The sequence below is a fragment of the Urocitellus parryii genome (genome assembly GCF_045843805.1).
Source record: "Urocitellus parryii isolate mUroPar1 chromosome 13 unlocalized genomic scaffold, mUroPar1.hap1 SUPER_13_unloc_2, whole genome shotgun sequence".
Taxonomy (NCBI): Eukaryota; Metazoa; Chordata; class Mammalia; order Rodentia; family Sciuridae; genus Urocitellus; species Urocitellus parryii.
The window spans coordinates 650,156-662,239 of NW_027551770.1; the positions used below are offsets into that span (position 1 = coordinate 650,156).

At 47.3% G+C, this 12,084-nt stretch overlaps 1 pseudogene; it reads right to left on the minus strand.

Moving 5' to 3' along the window:
* Window positions 1–12,084, minus strand: part of LOC113178370 (E3 ubiquitin-protein ligase RNF213-like) — a 105,846-nt pseudogene that overhangs the window by 75,116 nt on the left and 18,646 nt on the right.

The window sequence follows — 12,084 nt, forward strand, 5'->3', positions numbered from 1 at the left end:
GGTTACAAAGTGATAGTCTTCTATTGTAATTATTTATTCTACATTTCTTAGTTCTTTTTTTCTGTATGTTTATCAATGAATTTTAATCTGTTCCTATCATTTTGCCTTTTAATAATCAAATTGTACCAGATTAGGCTAACATAAGCATCTTCAACAGTTTTCTTAAAAAGTACAGAGTAACTTCAGACTTCCAAAACACTGCAAAGATAGCCCAGATAATTTCTATGCTTTTTTGGCCCCATTTTTGCAATCATGAACATGACTACCATTCAGGCATCAAAAGTAAAAACCTGGCAACAGCAGACCACCATGGCAACCACAGACTTCACATGGAGTCCTCTTGCTAAACCGAGATGGAGATGTCTGGATCACCACATGTGTTTAACTCTATCCCTGTGATGGGCCTGCAGCCTCAGCACTTCCTGACACTCTAGCACAAGGAGCTCTTGGTCCACCTATGCATCTCCTGCTGACTCATGGAGGTGGCTCTTCTTCCAGGAATAGCATTGTGTGGTGGGAAATGGCAGTTAGAAGATATGACTGGGCCATGTGGGGTGGAACATGCCTGAAATCTCAGCTACTCAGGAAGCTGATGTAGAAGGGTCACAAGTTCCAGGCCATCCTGGGCAACTTAGTGAGACCCTGCCTCAAAATAAAAAATAAAAAGGGCAGGGAATATAGCTCTGTGGTAAAGTTCTTGTGGGTCAGTCCCCAGTACAAATTAAAAAAAAAGAAAACCCATGATGTGATATGTTGTGCTCAGGTCCCAGGGCATCATTATTTCTGTAGGTGCTCATGGTCCCAGGTGCCTTTGCCACAGGACTCTTGATGGACAGAGCTGGCAACTATCTAAATCATGAGTTCCTATTGCTATCTCTAGCTCCTTCCATACCACAGAGCTCTTTTCCCCCTTACTCTGTATTTTCCTTCTCCTGGTGAGAAAGAGCCTTGACTTCCAACAATACCAACAGCATGTTCATCTCCCCAGACCTTGGTAAATTCACTTATAAACAGCAATAACAGCAGCAACCACCTCAGAGTAGATGTTTAATTAATTTCATTTATTTTTATCATTACTACTGTACTTAGAAACATTCTTTCTTGTCAGTGGCTCCATAGCTATCCTTCACTCATGTTTAATGCCTAGGGATTATACCACTTAGAATCCTGGAATAATATTTAATAATCCAATTGTGTTTTCCTGGAATTTCAGTCTGTTGGTATCAAACTTCACAAAGTAGTTGGGGGAGGATTTTTTTTTTTTTTTTGTCCTTGATTGAAATGAACAACTCTCTGGCCCTGTGCCCATCCTAATCTATACAGTTGGGGTACCCCTGCCTCACATCACAATGAGTCCTGCTTCCAACTCTGTGTGAAGACCATGAGCAGGTTCCACAGTCTCCCTGGAAGACCGTGTCTGAAGGGGAACAACCTTTCACTTCCAGGACAGGGAATAAGGAAGCCAGGCTGAAGAGCAGGCCTGGGGCGGGCAGGACCTCCTGCCTCCACCTCCTTCCACTGCAGCCCTCTAGTCATCCTTACCATCACTGGGGTGCCTATTGTGGAGTCCTTCCCATGTCCCAGGCTTTGGGGATAGAGTTCATCCTGTCAAATGGCTCCACTCAGTTGCCAGCTAAAGGCACTTCCTATCATATTGGCCTTCTTTTTTCCAGTGCCACACTGCTGGCTTGCAGCCTCAGACCTGAAGCAGATGGTCCTCCTGGCAACCCCTGCCTCAGCGTGACTGCACCCCATCCTACCGACTTCCTGCCAGGCAAAGGGCAATGTCCTGTCCTCAGAGTAGGGGCCAGGGCCAGAGGCAAGGTACATGATGAGCCCAAGCCTTCAGGCCTTGGGACCAAATAATTGGTGATGGGCCAGAGCTCTGTGATTCCCCACCCTGGTGCCTGTGGAGACTCTCCAGCCTTAGGCAAAGCTTACCTGGATTTCCTCAGGGTATGTGAACAGGACAGTTGAACCCTTCCAGAACATGTTCTTTGCTAACACTGTGTGCAGCCAGGATCTTGTGATGGCCAGGACACCCTGGAGGACAACTGTCAGCAAGTCTTTCCTGGCTGTGGCTCCCAGGTCCTCTACCATGTCCTGTGGGCACATAAAAGAAGGTTTACCAGCTCTGCTCTGCTCCTCCCCACACCCAAGCCACCTCCTAGCTCTGTCCTTGTTGGAAGCCCAACTGACACAAGCACTGTCATTTCTCCAAAACCCTGGGCTCCCCTAAAAGGGGCCACATGGGAGAGGAGAGGAGAAGGCATGGCTGTTATTGGTCCCTGAACAGACTCCACCTCAACAAGAGCCTCCAGCAGCGGGAGCACACACAAGAGCCCTGTGCTTTCTCCAGATCAGATGAGAAGAATGGACCCATGAGCAGAGAGCTTCCAGAGAACCCAGGGCCAGTGGACCATGCAAACTCCTGGCAACCACTCCTCAGGGATGTGAAGTAGACCCTCTCTGGCCTGAGGCCAGCCAGTCCTTTCCCTTGGCAACTCTGTGGGGACAGCCACTTTCTCTCCTCCTCTCCTCTACCACCACACCAACAGAACCACCCCCTTTGGGGGCTCAAGGCCTCTGGTGACCTATCACTCCCTCAGCCCCTCTTTGCACTCCAGAGGTATCTGCCAGGGAGCACATGCAACTCCAGCATCAGGCCCCTCTTTAGAGAGGCCTCTCCTGAGCCCCTGAGGGCTGCACAGCTTGTGCTCTTACAGAGCCCACAAAACCTGGGTCTGCCACCTCCTGCCCCCTTCGAGGCTCACAGAACTAACCTGGTGCCTCCATCTGGGCAAACTGATGAGGTGACCAAGCAGATACCATTCCTACAGGAAGGAACCAACCAGAGTAGAAGAGATGACCCATTCAGACAGCGGGAAGAGCATGGTCCTCAGCCACAGTAAGCGCCAAGGTGGAGAAACACAAGGAGCTGGGGAGGCATACCAACAACAGGGCTCCAGGCAGGGTAACCAGAGCACAGGGCACAGGTGAGAGCAGGGCAAGGAGAGCACTGAGGGGTCTCAAGGGAAACTGAAACAGGGGCCCTTACACAATGTCCTTGAACAGCACAGCACCTTCCAGGACAATCTGGATGCCTCAGCAGGGCATGCATTTCCCTGGTACTAGGCCTCGAGCATTCCACCAACTCCAAAAGTGGCCCCAGTCCCATACTGACCCATCCTAGTGTCATCTAGGGCTGTACAGAGGTGGTCAATAAATGAACTGCAGGAACAACCCTGAGGCTGAACAAGCAGCAGGGCCCTGAACTGTGCTCTGGTCCTCATGGCAGCCGCCCAGATGACCATCCGACAAGAGGCTCCCACTTGCCCGGGTATGTTTCTGTTTTGGTCAATTTTAATACTGCATTTTTTTTTTTTTTTGCAGCACAGGTAGAACATTTGTGACCACAGATCTGGGACCCCAAACAACAAATGAGGACATTTCCTTCTGCAGAAAAGTAAATCCTAAATAACTGACAAACTTCCAAAGCATCATCTATTGGGAACTAGCACTAACCTGGGATGGATAAAATAGTACCACCTGGGAGAAGGCAGACACCTTATCAGTAATCATTCTTAGTGCCTGTAATCCCAGTGGCTCAGAAGGCCAAGGCAGGAGGATCCCAAGTTCAAAGCCAGCCTCAGAAACTTAGTAAGGCTCTAAGCAACTAAGACCTTGTCTCTAAATAAAATACAAAAAAAAAAAAAAAGGCTGGGAATGTGGCCAGTGGTTAAGCACCCCAGGGTTCAACCCTGGCATAAAAAAAAATGGAGTGTGTCTGTGGTATTTTAAAGAATAAAGGCTGAAAGGAATAAAGTGAAAATATAGACTTAACCATCTCCATTCCTGATGTCACAGTTCTGAAGTGGAAAAAGTTTAAAAAGAGAGTCGCCTGAGATGCCACTCTGCATCACCCACAGCAGAAGCTCAGGACCCATAGTGGAGACGCTGCATAGCAACGCAGAGCTCCCAATACAGCAGCAGGAAAGCTGCCCTGAGACACAGGTGAGAGAACTGAGTGTGAAGGCCAAGGGCAGAGCATCTCCAGTGGCAGAAATCAAAGTCAGGTTCCCTCTGGGGCATGAGGGGGAGGGTGACTTCAGGCTGAGGGGCACAGGGGCCTGAGCAGGGCAGCAGGACATGGGCTCTGCTGCCATGTTGTGTTGCAACATGAAGAGAAGGGTTCTGGCAGGGAAGATGAGGCATAGATATATGCTTTTTTAGGGGGAAACAGGCCCTAGTTTTCTGTGAACAATAGAATCAAGGACAAAGAATGGGTCATCTTTTTTGTGAGGCTAAGAGCTAAGTGTGTAGTCTGCACAAAACAGAACCCAGCATCTAGGAGGTGCCAAATAAATACCTGACAGCTGACTTGACCACTCTGTCTCATCCAGGATTCCCAAAATACCCCAAGTTCCCTTCCAAATCAGACTGCATGGAATCTCAGACCTCTCCTGGGCATGCATTTGGTACATAAATCCCACTCACCACTGGAGGTCTAAGTCCAATGATTCTGCAAATGATCTCAGCAGACAAGGCAGGGATCTCGTAAAACCTCAGGCGTTTGGTGATCCTGCAGACAGCTTCATGGAGCTTCAGGCACACAGTCAAGTAGGACTCTAATGAGGTCTTCTCAAGAATCCTGCCCCCACCAGGATCCAGAGAGATCATTGAAGTCATTGGGAAATGAGAAAACAATACCAATTATCAATCAATTACCAGTCCCTTCTCCTTTTTTAGATGTACAAGTATGCCTGTACTCACAGCTCCTCAGGAGGCTGAGGCAGGAGAATGGCCCAATTCAAAGTTAGCCTCAGCAAATTAGCAAGACCTTATCTCAAAATAAGAAACAAAAAGGGCTGGAGTGTGGCTCAGTGGTAAAAAGCCTCTGTGTTCAATCCCCAGTACTGCAAATAAATTAATTACTTAAAATAAAATAAATGACCACAAGTAAGGCATTTACTTGATCTCCTCTAGGCTATCATTACAATAAGCCTTAAAGCTGTGACTGAGATAAGAAAGGAACACAGTCATTTTGACTTAGCTCAGCAGTTGGAACTCTATCAAAACCAAGTTAAAATATTTTTCAAATACCTTCCCTTATTCAAAAAAATAGCAAAGGATGAATCTTTCTAATAATTTAAATATAACTTAAGAAAAAAATCAGAGAGATACAGAAGGGAGAGAGGGAGGGTACTAGAAGAAGAGTGTGCACTGTGTACGAAATTTCTTCCACTTGGTGTGAACAGGTTTCACATTTACTAATTGACAGCCTGGTGATACGAGAAAGAACCCTGCAAAGTCACAGGGACTTGTCGTGCAGGGAGACCCTGTGCTGTGCCCCACATCCAGACATTCCAGGGGCTCAGAGGAGGGAGACCAACAGTGCTGAGAGGCTCCAGGAACACCTGGGCCCCTGGTGCACATTCCTGTTCTGTGTTTCATGTGCTATTCCTCCAGGTGGCAAAGGTCACGCACAGGGGTTGGAGTAAATGATTCTGCAAGGCAACCTTTGATTTTTGTTTTAAACTGGCCCAACTTACAAAAACCATAGAAGCAAATATTTTAAAAATGCAGGACGCATACATTTGCACTATGAAAGTGATCATTTAAAAATAAATGAAAACACAAAGGCCAAAAGATTGGGTGGGAATGAAGCAAAATCTCAGCACCCAAGAGAGTGATTTGCTTTTTTGTTTGTTTGTTTTTAGTTCTGTAGACTGAACCCAGGCCTTGCACATGCTAGGCAAGTGCTCCATCCCTGAGGTACATCCACAGCCCTATTCATTTTCTTTAAGAAAAAGAAAAAAGAAAAACCTGGATGGCTGGATTGGCAACTGCAGAGGACACTGGGGCACTTGCCGGTGTACCACCCTCCCACTTTGACACGAGGCAGCCCACACAACATAGGAGCCCCATAGTAATTGGCTGTTCTACTTACATGTCCTGATAGATGTTCACGAGGTGCATGAGCATTTTGAAAACATTCCCGACATGCTAAGGCAGGGAAGAGAAAAGGAAATATGAAAGTTTCAACCAGAAAACAGCTGTTATGCTGAGAAGAGAGAAGGGCACGGGGACTTGTCTTGTTCTCCCTGCACATGAGACTTCAAGGGCTCAAGGGCCAATCTTCATTTTCCACTGGTAAAATGCAGGCTATAAATTTGTACCATTTTCTTCTTCTTCTTTTTTTTTTTTTTTTTTTTTTTGGTTGGGGTTCTTTTTCTTGTTTTTTCTTTTTTGGAACTGGGGATCAATCCCAGGGCTTTGCCACTGAGCTGCATCCCAGCTCTTATACCATTTTCTTTACCCCAAAAAGCATAAAAGGAAAGACAGCAACTATGACACATGTGATGTTCACAGAGCCTTCTCACAGTCATAATTAACAAACGGCTACTGTTCCCTTGTCCTCTATATACTAAACCAGAATCAACTCTGGGAAGTCAAACTTTAACCCTAAGAAATAATGACTTCTTATTTCAGCAATTCTGAGCACTTCCCCCAACCTGCCCTTTAGGACAGAAGACCCACAAGCATTCAATGTTCAGTGTGTGACCTGCTTTTACTAAGCAAGGACCTGACAATCTACTTCCAACCACAAACCTCCAAGAGATCTTCTGAGATCTTAGAGATCTTCTGAAGCCGTTGCAGCCTGTAGTGAGTCCCTAGAAAACAGTCCAGGACCCTAGCAGGCATGAGACTCAAATATTCAGTGGAGTTTTCCATATAGGAAACCAGGCTTCTCAGAGGCAGCAAACTGAACCAGGATCGAAAGAGATAATCATCCATATACAGCAACTGCTTCCTGCTCTCCATGAAGTCAAGAAACTGGCTCCTGAATGAAGAAACCAGGACAGAGACGAGGGCAGCAGTGAGAGTACTGAACAGACTCAAGACGAGGAAAAGCAAGGCTGGGAAGGCCCAGAATGCTCAGATTTTAAAGTAGATATCAATGCATCTTGGAACCAGACATACAGAGGGAATCAAATGAAAACTGAATAAAATAGCCAAGTGTATGGCACACTTGTGGTCCCAGCAACTTAGGAGGCTGAGACAGGGGGATCAAAAGTTCAAGGCCACCCTCAGCAATTTAGTGAGGTCCTGTCTCAAAAAAAAAAAAAAATTTAAAAGGGACTAGAGATATGGCTCCATAGTTGAGTACCCCTGGTTTCAATCCCTGGCACCAAAAAAAATAAATTTTAAAAAATCATTTCCATTTGGCTTTCATTTCCAAAGGTTTCAAAACTAGATAAGAGATGGGAACAATTGAGCTCACTGCCTTTATCCCTAATGATGGCAGCTGGCTCCCAGTGGATGGGGTGGGCAAGGGGATAGGTTATTCCACACATGGCAGTTATCTGTATGTGGAAATGAGTACAGTGATGATTTCATGTTTAATTCAGATTTACTTTAAGTTTTGAACTTAAATTTGATTTCAAAAACTTTTTTTTGTGGTGTTGGGGAGGCAACCCAGGGCCTCGCTCAATGCCAGGCAGTCCTCTTCCACTGAGCACAGCCCAGCCCCCTTTCATTTTTCTTATGTAGTTGTGCTTTCCATGTCTTCTTTGAAGAACCTTTCCTCACTCTAAGACGACCTTATTTAGAAGCATGCTGTTAACAGATCCAGGCATGTAAGGATTTTCCAGAGAGCCATCTGCTCAGCTGTGGTTAGGAACCTGCACCCTTGGACTGCAGCACCTTCAGGGTACTGAGAGTGGTTCAGCTCAGAATGCAGCCGTTTTGTTGCATGTGCCCACGGGCACACCTGCCATGCAGGGCGCTGGAGTCCCTGGGTGCCATCTGGGTCTGCAGCTTTGTCCCCAACATCTGTACCATATTCATTCTCCTGCCATTTGTTTTACCAGTTGCTGGAGAGGAGGCACAGAGCTCTACAGAGCTATGGATCTGGATCTGCTGGCTCCTCCTCTCAAGGCTCTTGGTTTGGGATTGGATTTGATTCTCCACCTACACAGTTCTACTTGGTACCTTTGCTCTCGATTCCTCTGTGACTCCTGCTCTTTTTTTCTTTTTGGTGGTGCTGAGGATGGAACCCATTGCCTTGGCCAAGCTAGATAAGTGCTCTATCACTAAGCCCCAGCCCCAGCCCTGGCCTTATTCTGGCTTTTTAAATTGGTGGAATGCATGTTGCTTAGTATTCCAGTTTATCATTTATTTAGTTTGGAGTTTTGCATCTGTGAGTACCATTTCTCCTGATGAAGCACAGTTCTCAGTGGGGACAGAAGTATTCAAGCCCACCCCCCATCCCACCCAGGGGGGGCCTGGCAAAGCCTGGATACACTTGTGCCTTTAAGACCTGGGATCGGGGCAAGCCATTGTCTGTGTACCCTTGCCCACCCAAGACTTCCACTCCAAGGGACACCACAATGCCCTCACAATCAGACAGCAGAGAATGTGGAAGTACTCTGCTTTTCCTGGCCAGTTCTCTGGCCTGAGCTTTATGGCTAGCAAAAGGAGAAGCTTGCTCCAGCTCTACCAAATGCACTCATCACCCACCACTTCAGGTAAAAGGCAAGGTTAGAAGTCAGAAACTAAGATTTGTGGTACTCAGGGCTAAGTCTTGGGATACACAGAGTTGCTAAGTATCTGTCACACAAATGAGTAAACACATATTAGTACAGTCATAAGAGAAAGACTGCATAGTACACTGGCCACGCCAGTGATCCCAGTTGTTTCAGAGACAGGTAGATCATGAGTTCAGGCCAGACCAGGCAACTTAGCAAGACCCATCTCAAAAATTAAATCTTTTTTTTTTTTTTTTTTTTTTTTTGGTCGGGGGTGGTACTGAGGATTGAACTCAGGGGCACTTATCCACTGAGCCACCTCCTCAGCCCTATTTTGTATTTTATTTAGAGACAGGGTCTCACTGAGTTGCTTAGTGCCTTGCTTTTGCTGAGGCTGGCTTTGAACTCACGATCCTCCGGCTTCAACCTCTGAGTTACTGGGATTACAGGCATGTGCCACCATGCCCAACTTCAAAAATTAAAAATTTAAAGAAGAACTGGGGATATAGTTCCATGGCAAAGTGCTGATGAATCATTCCAAGATGTGCTTACATAAATGCAGCTTTACAACTTACTCATTTAGCAATTCTTTCTGAAACTGAGAGAAGGAGATTCCCTTGAGGGCAGCCCAGATGTCCTCAGACTGGTTCACAGAGTCCTTTCTTGGAGGGTCCAGCTGCATACAGTAGTGCAGGACAGGGAGGATGCCCAGCCAGTCGACGACCCTTGCAACCATGCATCTTTGGCACAGGTTGACCAAGTACACTTGCCATCTGGAAGGGAACCAAGACCTACCATGAGCTATGGATGGCTGTGTCCAACCTTCCCTGTGGTCTGATGTCCCAGGAGGGAAGGGACAGCCACTTGCACCCAGCAGAAGGAGCATTACACACATGGACCGAGTCCCAGACCAAGAGTCAAAGGGTGGCAAGGGGGACAAGTTCCTGGCCCCCAACCCAATGCACCAGGATATCACAAATGCCAAAAGACACCCACTAAGGTCACTGCCACCCACACCATACAGCTGAAGTATTGAGGTGCTCGGTTTCAAACCAAAGAATTCACATAGGACCTAGGGTTTGAACCAGGCAGTCTGGCGATGGTGGACCTAAACACAAAGCAAATGTTTTTGTTTTTAAACTGGGATTGAACCCAGAGACATTCTACCACTAAGCTATATCTCCAACATTTTTTATTTTGAGACAGGGCCTCCCTAAGTTGCTGAAGCTCAAACTTGTAATCCTCCTGCCTCAGTCTCATGAGTCACTGGAATTATAGGCACATGCCACCATGCCCAGCTATGTTTTAAAAGGAATGGCACATGATGTGTGTTCCACGGGCACAAAAATTGATGTTTCTTCCTTCTCTCACACCCATGTACAGCTGTTTGTAGATTTCCTTACCACTGTCTCTCTTTCACAGAGGGCACAGAAACTGCCTGGGTCTTTAAAACTTAGGAAACCCACAGGTGCTAAGAGCTCAGGAAAGGCTGCCTGATGTTACCCAAGCTCAAACCAAACAGAAGCAGAAGAGACCCTGATCCTCCAATCACAGCAGCTCAGAAGAGGTCTCCCCTACCACATAAAAGGCCATGGCTGACCCAGCAGGGGCAGTGTCCTTCCACCAGCACAGGTGGGACAGCAGGAACAGCATCCCTGTGGATTCTGCAGCTGAGGTAGGTGATACCTGCAGGCAGGCCTGGGCCCCAGTGCTAAGGAATGCTGAGCGTGAAGAGGAAGGTCCTCCAAGGAGCACTTCTGTCATGTACTTTATATTATTCATTTATTTTTCCAGATGGGGTTCCACTAAGTTACCCAGGCTAGTCTTAAGCTCTTGGGCTCAACCTCCCAAGTAGCTGGGATGACAGTGTTGCCGTGGTACCTGGCCCTGTGAAGCTTTTTGAAGTCAGGGTATTCAGGAGAACACCGAATTTAACAACACTAGCAATGACATACATGCCAGGAAAGTGACAGGAGCAAGTGATAACATGACTGTGGTTTTATTTTTCCCCAGTGTGCGCTCAGCCTTTCTCTGACTAGCACTTATCTCTATAGTCAGATAAAAATCATGATAAATGCCTACGAAACCTCTGACAAAACAAAACAAAACAAAAAAACATGGGATACCTCTCAGATGTGAACAGGATGTGGTGGAGGTCGCTATGCAGGGCATCTGGTGAGCAGGGACTGGGGCAGAGAATGGAGCACAGTGAGGTCAGGTCACGCTCGGATAAGCAGAGTTTGGTATCTTCCACCAGGAAGAGAATGATCAGACCCATCCTCAGTCTGCTCTTCACAGGGCATCCTTCAGGCAGGGCATCCCCACTCTTTCCTTCCAGAAATGGTCTCATCTGCTTTTTCAAATACTTCCACAGGTGTTTCTTCACCTGATGCAGGGAGAAAAGAAGAGGCATGGTTATGGAGTGCATGCCCTGGAGGCTGGAGGGCCCCTTGGGCAGGGTATCAAGGCCCTGAGGACAGAGAGCTCTGGGGAGGGTCCCATCTGCCCCACTTCCCACTTCCCCAGCACTTGGGCTTCTGGAGCAGCAGGAGCACATCGATGCTCAGTCCCAAACAGTGTAGTGAGGGGGTCTGGGAGGCCCCTGGATGCTCATGAGAGCTCAATGTCAAACTGAGAAAGAGTGCCAGCTCTGTCTCCAAGCCACAGTGTGGCTGAAGGGCAAAGGATGGGCTCCACCTTTTCTTTCAACTCTGCCTAAGCCCGGAAAGAATGCAAGATTGGTGCTGGGAATGAGGCTCATGGATACAATCAGGAGGAGAGATAAGGAGAGAATTCCCAAGAGGTGGTGCAGAAACAAAGGGATGGAAAGGTCCTCCTGACCCCTCTACACCTGCCCTACTTAGTCACAGGGTCTCTATATGCCTCCAGTAGGTCAGGGGACCCTGACCACCCACACCAGAGCTACTGGTGATTGGGGGAAGACTGATACCTCTTCCTCTCTGAGGCCCAGGCTATGCCAGGGCTGTGCTTTCCCTTCATAAATCATAGGCACTCGGACAACAGAGTAAAACTGCCGGAACTGGGTAAAGAAGTTCCTCAGGTTGATGGGGTTCCAGGTCTGGAGGATGCTGAAGATGCGGCCCAGCATGATCTCGGCTGCCATCTTCTTCCCTTTCAACAGCTCCTTCTTTATCTTATTAGTGAAGAGGTTCTGGAATATCTCCAGTGTCCCAGGAGGCCTCATGCAAATTATGTCATCATATTGATGCCAGTCTATGGGTGATAGCAAGACAAATGTCACACTTAAGATCTCAAAACCCACCAACCCAAGGCACCACCCCAGAAGACAGAAACACAGGGGAGCAGCCAGGCACAGTGGCACATGTCTATAATGCCAGTGAGGCTGAGGCAGGAGAATCACAGGTTGAAGGTCAGCCTTAGCAACTTAGAGAACCCTTCTGAAAAATAAACAGAAACAGGGGAGTACAGTCAGAGGATTAAAGGAAGGAAGGAAAACAAGTCTGGTAAACTGAAGTGATCAGAACTCACTCCATCAGCTACCATGGGCAGGTCATGCCCCTGCAGAGAGAAA